Source organism: Gossypium hirsutum, chromosome A06 (assembly GCF_007990345.1).
Source record: "Gossypium hirsutum isolate 1008001.06 chromosome A06, Gossypium_hirsutum_v2.1, whole genome shotgun sequence".
Taxonomy (NCBI): Eukaryota; Viridiplantae; Streptophyta; class Magnoliopsida; order Malvales; family Malvaceae; genus Gossypium; species Gossypium hirsutum.
The window spans coordinates 13195928-13220103 of NC_053429.1; the positions used below are offsets into that span (position 1 = coordinate 13195928).

Consider the following 24176-nt stretch of genomic DNA (forward strand, 5'->3'; position numbering starts at 1 on the left):
GGAGATTTCATCTGAGCTAAAGGTCTCACCGATATTCCGAGTAGAGTTTAAAGCTATAAGACTTCGTAATAAGAATTGCTTATAAATATATTCAATGCGAAAGGTTAAACAGGTATGTACTCCAAGTTTATATGTGAGCTTGATTTAAACTAAATCATAAGCCAGTTATGTGATGCATACGTAAGCAATCTATGAGACTATTCTTATGATTATGTGACATCGGATCAGTGTGAGAGGTTATGTGAAATTATACAATATAACTATGTCACATGAGGCCACTTTTATGTGAAAGTTTATCTGCCTATTGTATATGATGAGATGTGCATATTCGGTAAAGGGATAGTATGCTCGAAGGAAGAGTGAAATAAAAATACGAACAACTATGTTATAATTTGATTATTATCTGCTGACACTGCTTAAAACTTACTAAGCATTGTAATGCTTACTCCGTTTACTTTGTTTCCTCTATTTTATAGATCTCATTTGGAAGCTACAGGCTCGGGGATCGTCAGCAACTAGTCACACTATCACTATCCACTACTTGTTACTGTTATGTTTTGAATTATTTTATGACATGTATAGAATAGACTAGTGGCGGAAGAATATTTTGGTTAATGTATATAAGCCATGCGAAAATGGCATCTTTTGAATGTTTACTTAGAGAAGTTTAAATTTTAGCCCTGGCTGTGCTTAGTACTTATTTAAATGAATGATCTTTATTTCAAGAAAAAGTTCAAAATTTTACGGTTCTGACATGAGTTATAAGTCTGATAATGCCCCTTACCTATTCCGGCGACGGTTACGGGATAGGGGTGTTACATTTAATGTCAGAAATTTTCCAAGCAATGCCCATTTTATACTCCCTTAATACTTGGAGTAATTCCTCTTTCTCCTTGGGTTGCAAGTAGGATGCAATAATTACCGATAATGTGGAATTATTTCCAAGGAATGCGTATTCCAAGTGAGTCGGCAATTGTTTAAGTTCTAGTTTGGGAGGTTCATCAATAGAGGGTTTTTTTTTAAGTTCATCTTTTACCTTAATTCCCTGATATTCTGCTAGTTTTAGGGAGGTTTCGTTAGAGTTTAGTTCGGTTCCTATTTCAGAATCATCATCCATCCCCTCTCCTTAGGCGAGACACAGTTCCATCGTGTTCTTGTGTATGATTTCCTGAAAGGAATCTTGAGTAGCATGATCAATAGAGTCGATAAAATAACATGAATCATCCTATTCTCTAGAAAATCTCATGGCATCATAAATTTTAAAAACAATCTCTTTGTCACCTACTCTAAGTACCAATTTACCATCACCCACATCAATTATAACCCTAGCAGTGGCTAAAAATGGCCGACCTAAGATTAAAGGCACCTCAACATCTTCATCCATGTCAAGCACAACGAAATCAACATGGAATATAAATTTATCTACTTTTACAAGTACGTCCTCTATAATTCCCCTAGGATATTTGATAGATCTATCAGCTAATTGAATACTCATCCTAGTGGGTTTAGGTTCCCCTAGACCAAGTTGTTTAAACATTTTATATGGCATCAAATTAATGTTGGCTCCAAAATCAGTTAGTGCTTTATCAACATTCAAACTACTAATTAAGCAAGGAATAGTAAAATTGTCTGGATCTTTCAATTTGGTTGGAAATTTATTTTGGAGTATGGCTGAACACTCCTCATTAAGTTCCACTGTAGATAAGTCTTCAAACTTCTTTTTATTTTTTAGAAGCTCCTTTAAAAATTTTGCATAGGTAGGCATTTGAGATATAGCTTCAACAAAAGGTAAGTTAATATGCAGTTGTTTAAAAAGTTTAAGAAATTTACCGAATCATGCATCCATGTGGTCTTTCTTTAACTTTGCTAGGTATGAGATTGGTGGTTTTTATTCTTTTGGCCTTAGATTGTCATTGTTTTCGGGTTCGACCTCCTTTCTGTCAGCTTCTTGTGGTGGCTTCCTTTCAGATTCAGCTAACACTTTCCCACTCCTTAGTGTAACTACTTTCACATGCTCTTTTGGGTTGGGTTCAGTGTTACTCGGTAGGCTACCTTGTGGTCGTTCAGATATCAATTTAGCGAGCTAACCTATCTGAGTTTCGAGCGCATAGATTGACACTTGTTGATTTTTAAGTGCTGTCTCGGTATTCTAAAAATGAGTTTCTGACACTGAATGAATTTTGTTAGCATCTCCTCAAGGTTCAGTTTTTCCTCCTGTTGTTAGGGTGGTTGTTGGAAGCCTCGAGGTGGTGGTGGTCGCTGATTTCCTTGGCCTCCCCATGAGAATTTTGGGTGGTTCCTCCAACCTGCATTGTAAGTATTACTATAAGGTTTATTTTGAGATCGAGGATTATTAGCCATGTAATTTAACTGCTCGTTCTCTATGCTGTGGCCATAGGGTGGGTAATCTGGATTGCTCGATCCACCTCCACTTGCTTTGCACTGCATTGCTGGGTGAACCTCTGAAAAACTAAGAAAACCATCAATTTTCTTATTCAAGAGTTCTACCTGATTAGAGAGCATGGTGACCGAATCGTCGTTATAAACGCCGGCTGCTTTTGTTGGCTTTGTCCTCATGACTTGCCACTGATATTATTCAATGACATCTATTCTATAAATTCATAAGCATCTTCAAGAGTCTTATTGTTGATATTTCCGCCAACGGCTGCGTCGATCATCTGTCGAGTCGAAGGATTCAGGCCATTATGAAATGTTTGAACCTGTAGCTAGAGTGGTAACCCATGGTGAGGGCATCTTCTCAAGAGGTCCTTGTATCTCTCCCATGCATCGTAGAGTGTTTCTAATTCCATCTGCATAGAACAAGAGATATCATTACGTAATTTAGCCATTTTAGCCAGCGAAAAATATTTTAATAAAAACTTTTCGGTCATTGGTTCCCAAGTAGTGATTGACCCTCGTGATAATGAATTCAACCACTGTTTAGCTTTGTTTCTCAATGAAAAAGGGAATAACCAAAGGCGAATGGTGTCATCAGAAACGCCATGAATTTTAAATGTATCTCATAGTTCCAAAAAGTTTGCCAAGTGAGCGTTGGGATCTTCGTCCTGCAAACCATCAAACTGAACAAATTGCTGTATCATTTGAATTGTGTTAGGTTTCAGTTCAAAAGTATTTGCAGCTACAGCAGGTCTAACTATACTCGATTCAGTTCCTATTAAAGAAGGTTTAGCATAATCATACATAGTGCGCGGAGCAAGATTCTGATTAACAGCAATCGTAGGAGGTAGCGGATTTTCTTGGTTTTCAGCCATCTCCTCAGTTGTGGTTGAGGTATCGTCCTCTTGCTCTTCCTCTGTGTATCGTAAGCTTTGCCTTATTTCTATTCGGTTTGTGCGAACCATGCAATCGATCTCACTATCAAACAGTAATGGTTCCGACGGGTTTCTTCTAGTCATACACTATAAAAAACCTGCCAGGAACGAAGAAAAGAAAAATTAGAAAAAAATAAAAATTTAAATTGCAAATAAAGTAGAATGGCTAAAGTAATTAAAATTGAGTGTTCCTAATATCCTAGTTCCCCGACAACGGCGCCAAAAACTTGATACGTGATATTCGTGATAGGTTTTAAAAATTTATTATTAATCGTTCTTGAAACAAACTATTATCATGATGAAGGCAAGTGTACCTATCGAACAGTAGTATACCTTTAGCAAGACTGGATTGTCGAACCCAAAGGAACCAAGACTACTAGTAATTACTTTCTTTTTATTATCTAGCCTAAAAATTAAGGGATTTGGTTATCTAAACTAATTACTAAACTAAGAGTGCACAGAGAGAAAATTTGGGAAAATACGTTATAGAAAATTCAATTGATTAAGACAATACCTAAGGAAAAATCCACCTAAACTTCACTTGTTATTTGACTCTGAATCAGACGCTTTATTCATTTGACTTGATCCGTAGAAACCCCTAAGTTATATTATCATCTCTCTCAAGACTAATAACGTCTAACCCTAGGTTGATTAATTGAAATCTCTTTCTAATTAACATCTAGTGTTGCATTAACTCGATCTATGGGTCCCCTTACTAGGTTTCACCCTAATTTGGCAAAATCTTATCACCCTATCTCTAGGTGTGCAATCAACTCCGCTTAATTATGACAAATTTACTTTTAGACAGGGCCTATTCCTCCTCTGAATAAGAGCATTAAATTGAACCAATATCCTAGAATATTAAAACAAGAATTAAGAACAAGTCAAATATTTATCATACAATTCAGATAATAATAACAAGATCCATCTTAGGTTTCATTCCCCTTAGGTATTTAAGGGTTTAGTTCATAATTATAGAAGAAAACATCTCAGAAGAATAATGAATACAAAACATAAAGAAAACCTAAAACCCCTGAATGGAAATTGAAGGAAGATCTTCAGTCTTGATGATGAATCTGGCTTCTGAGATGGACCAATCGACTTCCCTTGAGTAATTCCTTACCTCCTACTCTGCATCACCCCTCCTAAGCACCTCCTCAGGTGTTTAAATAGGCTTTAGAATGCCTAAGAACACTCAAAATTAGCCTTTTTTGAATAGGGTTATACTTGGGCTTAGTAGGGACACACCCGTGTGCGATTACTCCAGCTCGTGGTCAAGGCTATTGAATAGACACGGGCGTGTAGCCTACCCGTGTAAGTCGTGCTTCGATCCTACCAAAGGGACACGACCATGGGACACACCCATGTGAGGAAGCCCAAGCCGTGTTGATTTCCCATGTGGGTCTATTTTCTCTGTTTTCGGCCTGTTTCTCGCTCTTTTTACTCTCCTATGCTCACCTAAGTATAACACATGAAATTAAAGAATTAAGAGCATCGAATTCACCAAATCTAAGGAGAAACCATCCATAAATGTGACAAGCATGGGATAAAAACATGTATAAATTACGGTTTATCAACCATGTGTTTGGTGAATGCCCATCAAACCCAACATCTGTATGTTACATGGGTTATTTCAATCGAAATAATAACACCTATTCCAACACCTACAATCCAGGGTGGAAGCAACATCCAAACGCTAGTTGAAATAATCAAGGTGCATGGACTTTTAACAATATTTCAAGACAGAATGCCATCAGTACACGACCTGGTTATACTCAACCTATGCTGAGGCAAAATGCCCAACAAAGTTAGACATCTGCTTCATCATCATCATCATTTATTGAAGCCTTGTTGAAAGAATATTTGGCCAAAAATGATCCAGTAATTTAGAGCCAAGCTTCATACCGTTAAGCTTTTGAGAATTAAGTGGGGCAAATAGCAAACACTTTAAATTCAAGACCTTAAGGAGCTCTGCCAAGTGATACCAGGAATTTGAGATCATAAGGGAAGGAGCATTGTAAAGCAATTACTCTCAGAACTGGGACTCAACTGAATGACATCGTTAAAGATGCCATGGCTGAAGAGGGAAAATCAGATTGCAACCATGGAAAGATTTCAGAAACATATGAAAATCACACTCTAACTGGGACAGCTAAACAACAAATTGATGTAGCAAATCAAATCATTTTGTCAATGGAAATGCTACAGTAAAACAACATCAGCAACCTAAAGGATGGCCACCTCCACCATTTCCTCAATGATTCCACAATTGTAAACAAAAAGCCTAGTTCGAGAGATTTCTAGATGTCCTGAAACAACTCCAAATCAACATACTGTAAGTAAAAGCTTTGGAGCAAATGCCAATTATGTGTAATTTATGAAAGAAATAATGTCAAAGAAGTGCAGATTAGAAGAATTTGAGACTGTTACTCTCACTGAATAGTGCAAAGTGATGTTCATGAATAAGTTACCTCCAAAATTGAAGGACCCGTGGAGGTTCACTATCCCATGCTCAATAGGAAGTAAGTATTTTTTTTGTAAGGTATTATGTGATTTAGGAGCAAGTATAAATCTAATGCCTATGTCTATTGTTAAGAAGCTCGGAATTGGGAAAGGAAGACCTAGTATGGTTACGTTGCAACTGGTTGATTGATCCTACGCACATCCGAAAGGTAAAATCGAGAATGTACTGGTAAGAGTAGATAAGTTTATTTTTCTTCCAGATTTCCTTATTTTAGAATGTGGAGATGACAAAGATATGCCAAATATTCTTGGAAGACATTTTTTTGCTACATGCAGGACTTTAGATTATGTGCAGAAAGGTGAACTGACCATGAGGGTAAATGAACAATAGATCATATTCAATGTATTTGATGCCTTGAAATGCGCTAATTAGAATTGTAACACCCCAAACCCAGCACAGACGTTATGGCCGAATCTGGTGTGTCACATTGAAGTGTTTTAGCGAAAACCTTATTTTCATTGAAAACCCTTCCTTGAAAAAAATATGAAACCTTAATAAACTTATTAAATTCTCTTTTCAATCACAAAAACCTGTTTATAACATATGATTTTATGAAAATCTATGGAATCCTGTCATTTTGAAATTTAGTTGCGAAAACGTAACATATAAAAAAAACTAAGGTTTAGAAAATCCATTTTCAACTTCTTGTAATTACAACGCATAAAATAATAATCCAAATAATAACAAAAAGGATGCCTTATTACATTTCGGTCTGAAAAGTACTTAATAAAATAAAGAACTTATATGCTTTCAAAAGAGAAACAAGTCCAAGTTGTCTTGCTAGCTGGCCACCCAGAGTCCCTTCAAACATCGAACCTTCTACTGAGCATCACCAGAAAATAAAATAAAAGAGGGGGTGAGTTTTCGTAAACTCAATGAGTATAACCCTCGACGTGCAACAATCATTCAATATTCACCACACATCAAACATGCAATGCAATGCAGTGCAATCCCATCCCAATAATCCATCCGCTACACACCAGCTCCGTCCCCCGATATTCATCATGTGGGGGTATAAATATTGACCCACCCAACTGATACACATCCATGGTAGCCCAGTTACGGAACCACCTTCATTTATACATTGGGCTTAAAACCTGCAGGTGGATCCACGATTGTCAAGCAACCATGCGAGCCTCATATACTTCCTTCGTTCCATATTTCCCAACCCATATGCAACCTAAACAAAATATAATATGTATACAGCAGATATGCATGTCATATCCATAAAACTTACGTTCAACACCTAGGGGTATTTTGGTTATTTTCTCCCTTAGGGGCGTTTCGATAATTTTCCCTTAATTATGGCTTTCACTTACCTTGACCCATTAACAAGTCCCGCGAGCTAAGTTGAACGAATACTATGAACCAGGTAGGATTCCAAAGAAGAGGAGGTGGGTCATTAAGACCGCTTAAGTACCAAGCTCTCCCTAGTTCCAATCCTAGACATGTATATACCCGTTGCCACACCTTAACCCTATGACTTGTCCACGATCTCAATTAATTAATTAGGTTTTATGTAGTCATCATATACTAGGCCCAATCTTATTCATATGACCCATCTAGCCCAGTTCATATTCTTATGGCCCACTAGGCCCAACTCACATTCATATGGCCCCTTTAGGCCCAAATCACATTTATGTGGCCCATTAGGCCTAAATCACTTTATACTTATGCTCACATACAAATTTCCTAACACATAGCATCACTTAACAATCTTTGCCTATTATAGGCCCAACAGCCCATCAGGCCCATTTAGCCCATTCTGGCCCATTTGGCCAATTCTCAACCCAAGTCCACGGAATCCCCCGTGGGCCTCAGGCAACCTATCGATTTCCTCTCCACGAGTGTTCACGTACTCGTGTGACTACCGTAGCCCAACTTTCGGCTTTTCAGCATTTCAGCATTTCGGCTTTTGCCTATTCATTTTGTGTGTGCAGTGTATGTACACACCTGGTAGGCAAGCGTGCTGTGATTTTCTTAACCCAAACCTACAATCGATATCACCCAAAGATTAATCTCACATACTTATCGAATACTTTACCAAAAGCCAGAATCTCACTTTAACTTTACCTTGCGCGATAAGTATAACAGCCCCTTCACTAACCACAATCAACTCCTAGATCTGCACCAATCATAACTATTAAAACCAGAATAATAGGTGACTCGTATCCAACACAAGCCCTCTTACCTTACTATGGCTATTCGGCCAACCTTAGCCAATGGAAGAGGAATACTTACCAAAACCGGAACACCTAAGGAGCTATTCAACAATGAGCTAAGATCCGAGATCCGATACTAATTCCCTAACACAATTGATTAGAAAGAGTGAGGGACAATATTCAATACTTAGCAAAGAAACCTATTAGAAGAACAACACTTACACTAGATTTGACCGAAGTAGAAGGAGTAGTGATTGTACCAAGGGTATTCGGCCAAAGAGGTTCGACCCTTTACGATTTTGTATGGCAAAAGAGGGTTATTCGGCTCCAAGGAAAAAGAAAGAAAAGTCAGCAATGAGGTAGAGGAAAAGTAGAATTCGGCACAAGGAAGAAGAAAAAGAAAAGAAGGCAAAGGGTTTTCATCTTTTAGAGAAAAGAGTTTCTGGTAACAGGGTGGAGGAAATTCGGCATTAGCTTCATACCCTAGCATTCGACACCTATTTATAAGCCTTATAGCCGAATTTTCCCATGCCCAATTCCTCATTCGGCTCCATCACTTCTCCCTTCTCATCTCCTCATTTTTCTCCCTGATAACCCCTTAATCCTTTCCTTAAATTTCTCTCATGAACACTTCCCTTGGAGTCCACTTTCACGCCACTTCCATCCTTCTAGAAGGCCAAAATTAAACTTCTAAAAACACTAAGCTATGATTCGAACCTTGGACCTCCTTGCTAGCTATTAACGCCACCTCCTTCCACTCTAAGTGGCGTCACTTAGCCACTCCTCTACTAGGATTTTTTATGCTATTTTACCCTAAATTTATTTAAAAGCCCAACTACTTGCCATCCCTGATTCTTTTAATAATTAAATTATAATTTCTTCTACCCCTTAATTTGAACTCAAACCTTAACTAAGACCTACTAAAATTATCGATTGGATAAGAATACTAAACACAATTTTTATCAAAACCGAAAACAAAGAAAGTTCAGGATTTAAGGAAATTTCGTCCTCGAAATTTCCAACTACTAACACAGACTACCACACCACACTTCCGTTGCGCACTCTAATTCCAACATAGGTAAATAGCACACTATGGGTAAGTACATACCATTATTCGCCTCTGGAGCATCTCCATCCTCTTGACAATGTGCTGCATAGACCAAAGCGGGTTGTCTTGCCTCAGCATGACCAGCACCTCTACCTAGTGCTCCACGACCCAAACCGTTTCCACCCCTGGTCTGATCATGGCCTCTCGGCGGTAGCTGACCACCCCTCGGTGGTTGTACGCTACCTCGATCATAATTGGCACCTGAGCTGACATTTTAAGGAAATTCCTGATCCTATGCTCCATAGATCCACAAGCTAGACAAGCTCCGGTCCTCTTCCAACAGTCACCTACACGACCTTTCCTACAATCAGCACAAAGTGGCACCCTAGATTAACAGCAGGGGGCCTTGCTCTATCTGGCTCACTAACTCTGGCCCTAGCCCTAGGCCTCTTTCCTACACTAGGAGTCTCAGCCTCACTCTCATTCCTACCCCTTTATTTCTCCCGATTTAAGTGCTCAGTGCACTTTACCTCCTCTGCTATCTTTTCCCTCTTCACCAACTCCGAGAAAACTCGCTCCCTTTGTGGAGATATCAGTACCCTAAGGCTATCTCTAAGTCCATCCTCAAACCTCACGCAATGATCATACTTAAGTACCAAGCTCTGTATGTACACTCCTGGTACGCAAGCCTGCTACGATTTCCTTAGCCCAAACCTACAATTGATATCACCCAAAGATTAATCTCACATACGTATCGAATACAAATAGTTGAATGTTATTGTCTCGCTCAAATTACAGATCGTGGAGGAGAGCGTTGTGGGGCGTGGTGCATGCTACACACGGGCTAGGGGTCATGCTTGATATGCCGACGTGCGTGGTGGAGGGACGCTGAATGTGGAGGCTGCGGTGCAAGGAAATAGCCTAGGGTTTTCCATGTTTTTCTGACTTAGGCTACTAGACTTGTGCAATTGAATTTTTTTTGAGCCTGGTGTAATTAAAATTATTTAATGAACTGTTTAAATTTTTTGTTTGATTTTGGTTTCCCTATGGGCCGGGCAAAATTCGGGTCTTACAGCTGCCCTTCTTTGCTCGTTGATGTGTAAAGAGAACGAAGCAAAGACCACAAAAAGGCCAATTTTTCCTGGTCTTGCCACATCTCGATCTCTTTATGCTCACCTTCTTCAAGTAGCCCCAATCCAACCCATTGCATCTTCAGGGTATAGGAATTGTTCTTTCTACATCCTCAGTCTGCTCTATTGCGACTTCATGGAGACAAAACTTGTAATTTTGAGCCTGCTCCACTGCAACTTTAGGGAGATAAGGCTAGTGGCTTAAATCTGCTCCATTCCAGATATATGAAGATAAGATTCGCCATCTTCGATCTGCTCCACTATTGCTTAGGGAGATAAGATTTGTAATTTTCAGCCTGTTACCCTACTGCTTAGGGGGTTAAGGCTCACCATCTTCGATCTACTCCACTACTACTTAAGGAGATAAGATCTGTAATTTCCAGCCTATTACCCTACTGCTTGGTGGGTTAAGACTCACCGTCTTTGATCTGCTCCACTACTGCTTAGGGAGATAAGATCTGTAATTTCTAGCCTGTTTCCCTACTGCTAAGGGGGATAAGACTTGCGGTTTTCAATCTGCTCCGCTACTGCTTATGGAGATAAGATCTGTAATTTTCAACTTGTTACCCTACTGCTTAGAGAGGTAAGATCTGAAATTTTCAGTCTACTTCCTTGCTACCTGAGGAAGATAAGACTTGTATCTTCGACCTGCTCTCTTGCTACTTCAGGGAGATAAGGCCGGTGGCTAAAATCTACTCCATAGTTGATACATGGAGATAAGACTCACCATTTTCGATTTGCTCCATAGACGATACATGGAGATAAAATCTGTAATTTTCTGTCTGCTTCCTTGCTACCTCAAGAAGATAAGACTTGTATCTTCAACCTGCTCTCTTGCTACCTCAAAGAGATAAGGCCAGTGGCTAAAATCTACTCCATAGCCAATACATGGAGATAAGACTCGCCCTTTTTGATCTGTTCCATAGCTGATACATGGAGATAAGATCTGTAATTTTTAGTCTGCTTCTTTGCTACCTCAGAAAGATAAGGCTGGTGGCTAAAATCTGATCCATAGCCGATACATGGAGATAAGATCTGTAATTTTTAGTCTGCTCTCTTGCTACCTCAAAGAGATAAGGCTGGTGGCTAAAATCTGCTCCATTGCCGATACATAGAGATAAGACTCGCCATTTTTGATCTGCTCCATAGCCGGTACATGGAGATAAAATCTGTAATTTTCAGTTTGCTTCCTTGCTACCTCAGGAAGATAAGACTTGTATCTTCAACCTGCTCTCTTGCTACCTCAGAGAGATAAGGCTAGTGGCTAAAATCTGCTCCATAGTCGATACATGGAGATAAGACTCGCCATTTTCGATCTGCTTCATAGCTGATATATGGAGATAATATCTGAAATTTTTAGCCTGTTACCCTACTACTTAGGGGGTTAAGATCTAAAATTTTTAGCCTGTTACCCTACTGCTTAGGGGGTTAAGGCTCGTCGAAATTGGTAGCTTCAACCCATCTTGCTATATCGTCCTCCTGGAAAGAATTCCTATAGAATCGATTTCATGGGACTACGCTTATGCCTAATGATTAGGATGCTGAAAATGAATCAAATGCTCCTAACTAGATGTATTATATATGATATATGTATGCAAAATGAGGGTGATTCCATTTAATATTTGGATTGTCATTGCTCATTATTCGCCAAGGTTCTGTCACCAATGTATTATCCTGTCTTCTCTACTCAACTAGTATCTTTGATAGAAAATCATCTTCTTTATCCCACTTCAACTCAGGGGTATAGGATTTGTACCATCTTCTTCAATCAAATGATCTGCTATACCTCTCTCTGGGTGACATGACCAAATGCGTATGCAGAATATCAAGTTTCCTTTTCGAGCTGATGCCATTTAATGCTTGGGTGAACATTGCTTGTCATTCATCGAGGTTGTATCACTGATGCAATATCTTGTATTTGATACTTTTGAAAATAATCTGAAGAGATATTCACAATTTAGACTTCTCTTTCCAACCCTTAAGCTTGGTAAGTTCTAAACAATAACCCTGTTTTAAGTTCCTGTACCATTTAGAAACTTCTAGAGTAATATGCAGAACCCCTTTGGTAAAGGTATTATTAGTCCATTAATCATTATTTCGATGCAAAATACTTGAAAAAGATCATAACAATGGATAAGAGAGAAAATAATTGGGAGCATAGCTTGAAACAAATATGTTAATCAGAAGATAGCAAACGTAATAAGAAGGAAATTTATTGAGACGTATTGTGAAAAGAATAAGGTAATCAAAGATAGCAAATTTAAAATAGGAAAAATGGAAAACTAGAAGCCCCAGATATCGCAATTTGAGCTTCTTTGTACCAACTTTTTGAGGACCATTTTGAGCTCAATTTGTGTTTAGGGAATCCGAAGTACTTTGTCGATGCCCCAAGACGTGGCATACTTCTTCATTGTTAGTTCAGACATAGTAAGACTTATTGTATGACCCACTTTGATCCAAATTTGAGCCGCTCTTCCAGGTTTTCAACTCAAATCCCCTGTGGTCTCAAGGCGCCCTTTGCGGGTTTTTACCTTGGCCTCTCCTATTTCTTTTTCTTTTCTTTTTTTTGTGTTTTTTAAACTATTAACTGTGACTAAATCTGAGTTCACTGAATTGGGCAGGTCCTTGCCATCCATCTCGAAAAATATCCATGCTCTTCTAGAACGGGCGTTGTGTACTACATAAGGTCCTTCCTAGTTTGGCATCCACTTTCCTCTAAAGTCCCTTTTGTATAGAAAGGATCTTCTTCAATGTCAGGTCCCCAATTCTCTAGGATGATCCCCTTTGTCGCAAGCGTGCATTATCTGACCGTGACGGATATCCTTCAAATTCGACTGATCATATCAGGATTGGTTCCATTCTATCTCATCCAACCTTTAGTTCTGGCAAGACTTGGAGAAAACAAATAATGGACAAAATGCTTCCAAAACTAAAGAGAAAGGCGTTGCCCCAATGAAGGTCTTAGCCGAAGTTTGATAAGAATAGAGGGTAAATGGTAACTTCTTTATGTCAATCTTTACAAGTCTCAGTCACCTTCCACAATCTTTTTTTGTTATTTTTTTTCTTTCTTTTTCATTTCTTTCTTTTTGGCTACCTTTGCTACACTGTGATATTGTGTCTGATCTTTGAACAGACTGCAATCTTTTGACATTGTGCAGTTGTATTAGACATGATCTTTTTTGATATTACCTGTCGAAACTCCCTTTTTTATGACTATCGACCTTGCAACATTGGTATATGAAGACATCGACGACTACCAAGATGAGTCAGTGTATATTAGACGAGAATGTCCTGATAACATCCATGCCCCACATATAGAAAATCTGTGAAGAAATGGAGATGGCACATAAGTCTTGTCTTCCTCCATTTGGCCTTTACGGCATAACTGATACAATCCCCTTCCATGGTGGATCAGCAGTACCTGAACCTCATGATTAACCTGGCTAACATAAAACCCTTAGCATGTGTCTTTCGAGCACCCTATAGCATCCTTACATTTTAGTAGGCTAGGCATATCTTGATGTGATCATGCGAAAACCTCTTTGAATTGGGAATAACCCAATGATGTCTTGCTTTGTCTTTGTGGTGCGCTAGGCTTCGACCTTCATATCTTTCCTAGGCTTGCAATGTCCACTGAACCTTTGTAGTATAGGATCTGTTTTTCATCCTGTTCTACCATTCTTAACAAATCAGGATATAGGCTACAATTTCTGTCATCTTCAAATTCTTGAGATCAACTTAAACACATATCTCACCCCAAAAGGGATTCAGTTACAGCGTTGCTCACGTCGTTGATATCTGGGGACCTATTGTAGGTAAAAAGGCATATTTCCAAAGAATAAATGATTCTAAGGATGATTATTTATATGATATGATGATGAATGAAGAATAAAAGAATATTTAGAAGACAATCCAAAGAACAAAAGAATGTATATTATGAAATGGAAAAAATGAAAAAAATATTTGCTCGACAAGATGCATTTTATTGAAATAAAAATCCTGGACACAAACCTATGTCACAAAAGGATTCTTATTGCTCCTAGGCTTAAAGCAACAAGCGTGTTTTGAACATTACTCTTGGTCAGCTCTAAAAATATAGGGATCTCTTCCACAGTCCCATTATTCAAAACACCCCCAAGTACATAAGGGTTTGGAAACTTTTATTTCCCAGTTCCCTCTTTACTTTTTTCATTTCGTCCAGATCAAGAACTACAGGAGTGGTTGGATTGCCCCCCGGAATGGAGTCTGAGCCTATCGGGTAATCTACTGGTTTCGAGGTTCCAGCTTGATATTTCTAGGTTCCGAAAATAGGTACACCTTGCAGAGCTATCTGAGCATTTGTCGAGGTGAAACCCGGAGGGTAGAGAAGCCCCTTATTGTCCTCCCCAACATTTACCACGGAGCTTTTTCCTTTTTCTATCCTTTTAGTCAACAATTGGGACAACTGATTCATCATATTCCTTTGAGACCCCAGCACCCGGTCTCTCATATTTTGCTGGTTGCCAGTTGCTCTTGCATTTGCATTTGTAACTGATCTTGCATCTCTCTTTGAAGTTGTTCAATTCTTTCCAATCTTTGTTCTATATCTTTCGTCTTAGCATGTAACGTCCTGATTTTCAGATTTATTCGCGGTTTTTAATATTTTGTAAAGATTTTAAAAATTTTGTATTTGGATGTGAAATTAATATTTTGAGTAGGTAAATGGGCTTATAGAAGGCCCATCTGTTGGCCAAAACCCGGTTGAATTTTTGAATTTTGGACTTAGGAGTTAGGGGTTCTGGCTAGGTGGCCCTTGTATAGAGTTATGGGTAAATTGCATCACAAAAAGAGCCTTAGTAGAGTGGCAAGGGTGACGCCACTAGGCTCCTAAAAAGGTGGCGTGTGGAGCATTGGGGAAAGCATGGGATCGATTCCCTGTGTTGACAAATAGATGCATTTATTTTTAAGTGCTGGAGGGGTAAGTGCTGGAGTCCAGGTGGATTCTGCTAGAGGAGAGTTTGAATCAGTTCAAACACTTGGATTAAGGAGGGATAAGGGGAGAGATTTAAGGGATTAGGAGAGAGGCTAGAAGTTGGCCGAATTTTGGGAATTGAAGAGGGAAAAATCGGCAGGGGGTTTGAGGTTGTATTTCGGCACCTAAGGTATTGGGTGGTGCCGTTCTCTTCTGCTCTGACATCACAAGGTTTTTCTTTTCTCTCTTTTTCCTCTCTAGCCGAAACTACCACTTCCCTTATTCTTCTTTTTCTATTTTTCTTCTTCAAAACCATTCATCAATTCTGCTGTTCATCAATACTTTTGCCGAATCCATAAAAGCCGAAATCTTGAACACACATTACTGGTACCGATTTCTTCAAAGCCAAACCCTTTAACATTGTGTTTCCATTAATCAACGATTATTCTTTCTAAAATCTAGAGACCTGTCGGCAATTCTACATCTAGGTTATAGTTTCATATTGTCATCTCCTTCATCACCCAAAAGCCGAAAAACCATAGATTTGGGGGATTATAGCCGAAACTTCAAAACTCCGGGAGTCGAGTTATACCGTCGTTTGAAAGATAAATCTGCACCAGATTGCGTGGAGATCAAAAAGGAGTAAGGGGTAAGTGTTCATCATCTCAGATCTGGTCTTATTTTACAAAGTTAGGAAAAGCCAAAGTCCCTAAAATCTAGGGAGGCTGTCGATTTGGGCATGTGGCTCTAAGGGTTTTTAACTGACGTTTTCTGTCAAGGATTAGTGTCTTCTTAAGTGTTGGATTGAAGGCGTGGGTTGTTGGAGCAATCGGATTCGGAGCTAGCTATCGATTTTGGCAAAAAGGTAAGGTTTCGAAGGCTTTTAGGGACATGGTTCGGTCATGGATAAGTAGGTTGTGGGTTTAGTGATTATGGTTTGTAAATAAGAACTGTGCTAATCAATTGTAGGACATCGGAAGAGATCTCAGTAGCAGTCGTCGCGAATCAGGTGTGTACTGAACACCCTTTCTTAGTTCAATTCGGCAAAAGCCGAAATGCCGAAATTCCGGCATTTTATGGGCTTGTGAGTATGCGAATGCTCTCCAGACATAGAGTAATTGTTAGATCTAGCACCGCAAGGTGGTAAGTAAGTTCGTGTGACATCTTAACGTACTTCGGAAAAAAAGGGCCTCAATGGGCCAAAACTGGGCCCAATGGGCTTACGGACCAATATGGGTAAGAGATGGGCAAATTAGCCTGTTAGTTAGATGGTGGAACCAAATTGCATAAAACTGTAAAAAATTACTGAAGTAGAGTGGGTAGTTGCGTAAGTTACGAAATTACCCCTAAAGAGAAAAATTACCGATATACCCGTAGGGTTTAAAATTGACTAAACTGTATGATTGTTTAATACTGTATTTTACATGATATGATTTTATTAATATCTATTGCATGGGATTGGGATATTAATGGAGGAAGTGTTGAAAGTGGTTCATCCACGTACTGGAGGCTTTGCCTCAACCTACTGATATTTGAGCAGCGTTGCTGCAACTGTAGAGTGTAGGGCTGGGTGGGTTGAGATATTCCCCACATGGAGTGTAGGGCTGGTACGGGTGCAGTGTAGCGGTTGGTGGGTTGAGTAGTCTCCCTAGATGGGCTTGCATTCATTACTATTGTTGTTATCTATGTTACTGAACTGGGCCTATGGGCCACACTGTTATGTAAAAAGGGGCTAAGGCCTTGCTACTGTATTCTGAAAAGGGCTTCGGTCCACTGTATACTATTATCTGAATAGGGCTTAGGCCCAATGGGCTCGAGCTGATTTGGGCTTTGGATGGGTTTCTGTATACACTGAGTTTTCCCAAACTCACCCCTTTTTCTTCCATCCTTGCAAGTGAGCCCTAGTTGGTGGACTTGGAGCTGGGCGGGATTCGGAGTGGCCACACGTTTTCTACAAATTCGTTTTCTTCTGGTGAACTAGATTTCCCATATTTTCGTTTATGGTTTTGGGTTTTTTTTGTAATAAGGCCGCTTAATTATTTTTATGGTTTGGGTTGTTTCTTTATTATTTAATTCTATTATGATAAAACTGATCTATGATAACTAACGAAATAGATTAGCTCTAGAACGCGTTTTCAAAAACACTAAGTGATTTTAAAATAACACGAATACAAGTAAGACTTCCGCTAAGCAAACGTTTTCAACCTTTTCTTAAGATGGACATAACCAAATGGTTTTCTCAAAATTATACGAGATGTTAGAGTGTGGCAATGGCGGTGTGCATGTCTAGGATTGGATCCGAAGGGAGCTTGGTACTTAAGCAGTCCGACGGACTCACCTCCTCTCTTTCCTGGTTTCCTACCTAGTGCACAGCTTCCATTCACTTTAACCTACTTTTAAAAGTGTCTTTTACAACACCAACTAAGTTTTTTCCAAACTAAGTAATACGGCATGTTTTGAATGCTTCGATGTGGCGCATCAGATCCGGTCATAACGTCTAGGCCAGGTTTGGGGTGTTACATAGCACGGGTACCGTAACGAGGCTTGATTAGTAAGTTTTTATTGGGTTCCAGATTAACTAAAATGATTTCAATTAATTAGGGTCCTTTTGTTAAAATCTAATACAAATGATACAATGCAATGCAGATGCATGGAATAAATGAAAAAGAAAGAAAGGTGTTGATTCTGAATTCAATTCCATTAGAACAACTTTTCTAGAAAACAAATTATTTTACATAAAACGAATTACATGTGCAGCCTTGCCCTTATGTCCCAGGCGAAGACACTGATTCCTCTTCTTTGTAAAAGTCGAATCTCGCAAGCTTCCAATAGATGCCCCTACTTGCTCTTTTTTTCTTGATTCAGGTCGCGACTTAATACTCACTTATCCTCGTAAAGTTCGTTAGATCCTTTAAGAAAGTCGAGACGTGACGGCTTTTGAGTAATCTTTATCGGCTTGAATCCTCAGGCAATCAGATTTCTTTCATGGTGTTTACTTGGACCATATTCAGAAAACCGTATTATAATCCATTTTATCAAGAAATCCGTTTTCCATGACCAACTGTTCTATTTAGCAATCAAATATGAATCAACACCTCCTTTCTATGATGATGTCATGCAACGCAGTCATAACAAAACAAAAAAAAACACGTTAGTACAGAAGAAATAAATAACAAATAAAGTACCTATTCAGGTGCTCACTAAATTTGGGCAAGGTTCTACCTAAGGTGGACTCTCAAGGTTAACTATATGTGGCTCAGCTCTAGGGAAAGGGTACCTGAACCAATAGATTCCTCGATCCTCACCCATTATAGGCTCATACGGATCGAGTTCAGTTCAAGGGAATACATTTCCCTATGGCTGCACAGAGGTGAAAACCTCACGACGACATAGGTACAGATGTATCCTGGAAGTAGTCCACTAGCCCATGCGGAGGTGAAAACCTCACGAAGGTATAGTTTCTCACTCCCACTTAAAATGTGTGACCACAACGATCATGCAATGCAATGTGAGGGGATATAAAAACTCGAAATACAAAAAAACATGAAAAAAATGATGAAAAATATAACACCAATGAAATGTAACGAGAGGATCGTATATTAAAAACCAAAATTTAAATTTCAACAAAAGGACAGAAAATAATCAATTTTTCGGCTTGAATCTCTTATTGTTCCCTAGTGGAGTCGCCAAGCTGTCGAAACCATTTTTTAAGTTTGAAAAATGGGGATCGACTTTAAAAAACGAATGTTTGGAGTCGCAACCGATCCTTTTTGATGAGGCGTGATCGGGTCACCTCAAAACGTGGTTATTTTTCAATAAATAGATTGATTTATCAAAACAATGATTTTGGTCTACGAATATTGCAAAAACAGGTTCAAAAGTCAGTTACGCATGAGGAAGGGTTAGCACCCTCGTAACGCCCAAAATTGGTACCAATTGATTAATTAATATCCTAATGTTGAAAATTTGGAAAACATTAAAATACGACCCCTTAAAAATGTGTGAATAACTCGAGTTGGATTTTAAGATTCACTCATTCGGAAGGAATAAAATACCACACCCAGCACGTTTGGACACGATATTTTAAACCTCCAAAAACTGAGATCACCTCATGATTTCCAAAACACGCAACAAAATCTTAAAAGGGTATTTCGCTATTTGGCCAAACGGAAAATCGAAACCCTGCACGTTAGGGCATGATTTCTCGAATTTCTAAACACGAAACATTGCCTTGTTTTGAGGAGTTGAGAAAACACAAATGAAATTTTAAAGGGATATTTGACTATTTGGACAAACTAAAAATCGAAACCCAGCACGTTTGGGCACAATTTCTCGAATCTCCGAACATCAAACATCGCCTTTATTTTATAAAGCCGGCTCAAAACGCATTGGTTTGGTTTACTTTAGGGTAAAAACAATTGATGTCAGCTGAAAAGTTGGAATCTAAAATCATGATGCAATAACGAGCATACAAGCTTAGCATCAAGCATGGAATAAAAATTCGGGGCAATAATATCACATGAATAAATAATAAGAGAACACAAAGAACCGAGTTAGGGTACATGCGATGGTAACATATCTTATATCATATAAATGCAAACATTAATTATCGAAAGCTAATCAATTAGAAGCCAATTAAGAGAAAATTCCATGCAAATTACACTAAAGAACATCATGTTACAAATTTTGAAACAAGTAAATAAGTGAATGATATGAAGAAAACACAATTTAGAAATATCAATATACAAACAATCAATTATACACAAATCTTGAAATAAGTAATTTTGCATGAAGGCTTGAAATAAACCAAGAAGATAAAATAATAAATAAATAAATAAAATGGAGTAACAACGTATAAATGAAATTTCCAAAATAAATGATGTGTATAAAACAAGGTAAATGATATGCAACATAATATATGAAATAAAAAAACTTAATATAAATAAAATATATAAATACTAATAATATATGAAAGTGTTTGGGATAAATGTATATATATATCAAGGTAGGAAAATAAATGTCATATAAATCCCTAAGGTATAAAACTATATAAAAGAATTTTAAATCTAATAAGTCATATAATAAATCAAAGTAAAAAAAAAGAAATAAAACCTTAACTAAATATAATTAATTAAAAACAGTACATAATAAAATAATATATGAAAAAGATGAATAGCAAAATAAAAAATATGAATGAAACTTCATTGAAAAAAAAGTTAAAATCAAAGGATAATTAATAAATAAAATAAACCATGGAAAATGAAATAAGGATCGTAGCACAATGCGTGCAAATGCGCAGGGACCAAAAACGAAATTATTCCCAGATTCAAAACACAACATTTCAATGCGGACTAAGGTGAACAAATGCGCCAATTTCAGGGGAAAAATTAAAAAAAATCTAAATGGGACTCAATCAAATAGCACAAAACAATGAGGGACCAAACGCGCAAATCCCCGATTCAGAAGCAAAACGCGAGGACAAACTCCCCCCCCAAAAAAATGTTGTTTCATTTTATTAACTAAATTAAAACTTGTTTTAAAATTTTTACTTTAAAAAACATTTTAACTTTTGCTTTTTTTTTAAAAAAAACCCTAAATGCCTTGTATGTTTTCTTATCTCCCTCACCCTCCCTTTACTCTCCAGCCGAAAGGCTAGTGCCCAAGATGTCCATTCGCGACCAGGGAAGGCCTGTCAACGGTGCGAGCATAGTGCGACTCCGGTGACTCCCTTTCTCCCTTGTATTTTGTGTTGGTATTGTAAATCCGAATGAAAATAAAAACATAATAAATAGCGAAAAACCACCTTTGAAGTAAAATTTTTGATGGCTTTTTATTGATCTTTGTATGTATTTTGTATACAATTTCTCTGAAAAAGAAAGAACAAAAACCCCCATACAATAAAAAATTTGAAGGCTTTATAGCCAAATACAAACAGATGCTTGCTATTCTCTCGCTCAAATTGCAGATCGTGGAGGAGAGCATTGAGGGGCATGGTGCATGCTACACACGGGCTAGGGGTCGTGCTTGATATGCCGACGTGCGTGGTGGAGGGACGCTGAGCGTAGAGACTGCGGTGGAAGGAAATAGCCTAGGGTTTGGGCTTTTAAATTAAAATAGGGGAAAATGGCATCAAAAACTCTTGTGGTGAAGTGGCTAATTGACGCCATGTCATTGACCTGATAGGGGCAGTAGTAGAGGAAGAGTTCACAACATTTTGCCATAGTAATTATGATAGTGATGAAGACTCATTTGAGCGAAGTAATGTAATAATTTTTTAGGACCTTGGTGAAGTTGCAGAAGCCAAGTAGTTTGTGGATAGAGTAGGGAAGATGTTTGAATCCTTGGATTTCTCAGATCACTCTTTCAAGCCTCCTAAACCGTCTATAGAGGAATCCCCACGCTAGAGTTGAAGCATTTGCTGTTGAGTTTAAAATATGCTTAATTGGAAGAAAACAACACTTTGCTAGTAGTTATTTCTGTCGAGTTGACACCCGATCAAGAGGTGAGGTTGTTAAAAGTACTTCGACGACCTAAGAAGGCATCAGGATGCACAATTGCTGACATCAAAAGAATTGTTACGGCTATCTGTATGCATATAATTTTACTGGAGGATTGCCATAAAAATTCTACTGAATAGCAGAGGAGGTTGAATCCAATCATGAAGAAAGTTGTTAAGAAAGAGATTATCTAGTGGCTCGACGTTGGCATTATTCATCCAATATCTGGTAGCTCATGGGTAAGTCCTATACAATGTGTGCCTAAGAAAGTAGGTGTCACGGTGGTCAACAATTTAATAATGAGCTTATTCCAACTCAAACTGTCACGGGATGGAAAGTATACATGGATTATGGCAAGATCAATAACACATCTCACAAAGACCATTTTCCCTTATCATTTACTGACCAAATGTTGGAAAGATTAGCTAGGAAAGCCTTCTACTATTTCTTGGATGGTTATTCAGGGTATAATCAGTTTGCTCTAACTCCTATCAAGCAAGAGAAGACAATTTTCACTTGTCCATATGGTACTTTTACATTTCGTTGAATGCCATTCGGGTTAAGTACTTCCCCAACAACATTTCAACATTGTATGATGGTAATATTCTCAAACATGGTGGAAAGTTTTCTTGAAGTCTTCATGGATGGTTTCTCTATGTTTTGCAATGATTTTTAGGATTCATTGAAAAATCTGGAATTGGTTCAATGCCATTGTGAAGAAACAAATCTTGTTTTAAATTAGGAGAAATGCTACTTCAATGTTCATTAAGGTATTATGCTAGGGCATAAGATATCACATCAAGGGATTGAAGTTGAAAAAAGAAAAAATTGAGGTAATAGAAAATTTTTCGCCTTCGACTAGTGTCAACGGTATTAAAAGTTTTCTATGCCTAGTGGGGTTTTATAGAAGATTCATTCAGCATTTCTCAAAGATATCTAAACCTTTGTATGCCATGCTGGAGCAAAATAGACCTTTCAATTTTGATGAACCTTGTTTGATTGCTTTTGAGGAATTAAAGAAAAGATTAGTAGTGGAATCAATTGTAATAGTGTTGAAATCGAAACTGCCTTCTAACTCATGTGTGATGCCAGCAATTATACTGCGGGAGCAATGTTGGGACAGTGAAAAGACAAGGTATTTCATGCAGTCTATTATGTGACCAGTACCTTGACGAATACGCAAGTGAACTACACCAACATTTAAAAAAGATTTAATTGATATGGTGTTCGCATTCGGTAAATTTTAATATTATTTAGTTTGCACCAAAATCATGGTCGACATAGACCACTTTGCTATTAAGTATTTGGTGACCAAGAAAGATGCCAAACCAAGATTAATTCGGTGGATACTTCAACTGTAGGAGTTTGACTTAGAAATTTGAGATAGAAAGGGGATTAAAAATCAAGTGGCTAATCACCTGTTAAGGTTAGAAGCTGGAAATAAAGATGGCAAAATTCAACTTATTGAAGAAGATTTTCCAGATGAGCAACTGTTGGCTGCCATGGCATTACCTTGGTACGTCGATATAGTGAACTTCTTAGTAAGTGGGCTGCTGCCACCTGATCTCAATAACAAAAAAAGATAGAAGTTCTTTCATGATGCGAAACATTCTTATTGGGATGAACCCTTCTTATTCAAGTATTGTGCTAATCAGATAATTAGGAAGTGTGTCCCTGATGACGAAATACATAGCATTTTGTAGCATTGTCACTCAGTGCCTTATGGAGGATATTTTGGAAGAATGACAACTACTGCCAAGGTACTCAAATCTAGTTTTCATTGGCCAAGTTTGTTCAAGGATGCCCAGGAATTTTATAAGTCATACGATCGTTGTCAGAGGATAGGTAATTTATCTAAGGGACAAGAAATGCCACTACAAAACATTTTGGAGATTTAGTTGTTTGATGTCTAGAAAATAGACTTTATAGGTCCATTTCCACCATCAATTGGCAATCTCTACATACTCGTTGCAGTGGAATACATCTCTAAGTGGGTCGAAAAGGTACTCCTCCCTACGAATGATACCAAGTCAGTGTTGAAGTTTTTGTGCAAGAACATTTTCACAAGATTTGGTACACCTCAAGTAGTTATCAGTGATGAAGATTCTCATTTTGATTGCAAATTAGTTGCTCATGTTTTACACAAGTATGGGGTGAAACATAAGATTGCAACGAGATACCATCCCCAAACAAATGGACAAGCGAAGATTTCTAACAAGGAAATTAAACAAATTCTGGAAAAAGTGGTGAATCCAACTCGAAAAGATTGGTCCTCCAGATTGAATGAACCTTTGTGGCTTTTGTACGACATTCAAAACACTGTTAGGGATGTCACCTTTTAAGCTTGTTTTTGGGAAACCATGTTACTTACCTGTTAAGTTAGAGCATACAACATTTTGGGCTATTAAAAAGCTGAATATGGACAAGAAAGCTGCTGGCCATAACAAATTGTTAGACCAGAATGAAATGGAAGAATTTTGGGCACAAGAGAGTGCTAAACTATTCAAAGAGAAGACTAAGCAGTGCCATGAT

The 24176-nt window shown here is 38.1% G+C and overlaps 1 non-coding gene across 1 annotated transcript; it reads left to right on the forward strand.

The window, feature by feature from the left end:
• The first annotated feature begins 2736 nt into the window (after window positions 1–2736).
• Window positions 2737–2843, forward strand: LOC121231637 (small nucleolar RNA R71). The gene has a single exon (XR_005929693.1). It is a non-coding gene; the product is annotated as a small nucleolar RNA R71 (small nucleolar RNA).
• The last annotated feature ends 21333 nt before the right edge of the window (window positions 2844–24176 follow it).